Source organism: Penaeus japonicus, unplaced genomic scaffold, assembly GCF_977035675.1.
Source record: "Penaeus japonicus unplaced genomic scaffold, GWHDUDI00000001_assembly GWHDUDI00000022, whole genome shotgun sequence".
In the NCBI taxonomy this organism is placed as follows: Eukaryota; Metazoa; Arthropoda; class Malacostraca; order Decapoda; family Penaeidae; genus Penaeus; species Penaeus japonicus.
This window is the reverse complement of record NW_028234424.1, coordinates 11,026,775-11,027,433: the sequence shown is the minus strand read 5'-3', so window position 1 is coordinate 11,027,433 and position 659 is coordinate 11,026,775.

Genomic DNA, 659 nt, shown 5'->3' with positions numbered 1-659 from the left:
CACCCCCACCCCCCCCACCCACAACACACCCCCACCCCCCCAACACAACCCAACCCCCCACCAACAACCCCCCCCCCCCCACCCCCCCCCCCCCACCACCACCCCCCCCCCACCCCCCCCAACCCACCCACCCACCCCCCTCTCACCCCCCACACCCCCCCCCCCCCACCAACCACCTTTCTCCACCGTCTCTTTTCCCTCCGTCTCGATCTGATTCTTCTCCTTCTCTCTCTCTCCTCTCCTCTCTCTCTCTTTATCTCTCTCTCTTTTCTCTCCTCTCTCTCGTCACTCCTCTCTCTCTCTCTTCCTCTCTCTCTCAGTCGTCTCTCTCTCTTCCTCTCGTCACTCAGGAGATCTCTCTCTCTCTCTCTCTCTCTCTCTCTCTCTCTCTCTCTCTCTCTCTCTCTCTCTCTCTCTCTCTCTCTCTCTCTCTCTCTCTCTCTCTCTCTCTCTCTCTCTCTCACTCTCTTTCTATTTTTTTATTTTCTCTCTCTCGCCCTCTCTGTCTTTCCCCCTATCTATCTATATATATATCTATATATCTACCTATCTATCTACCTATTTATTTATCAACCTATCTCTATTTCTATTTATCTATATATCTGTCTATCTATCTCGCTCTCTGTCACACACACTGACACAAACATACACATGCGCTC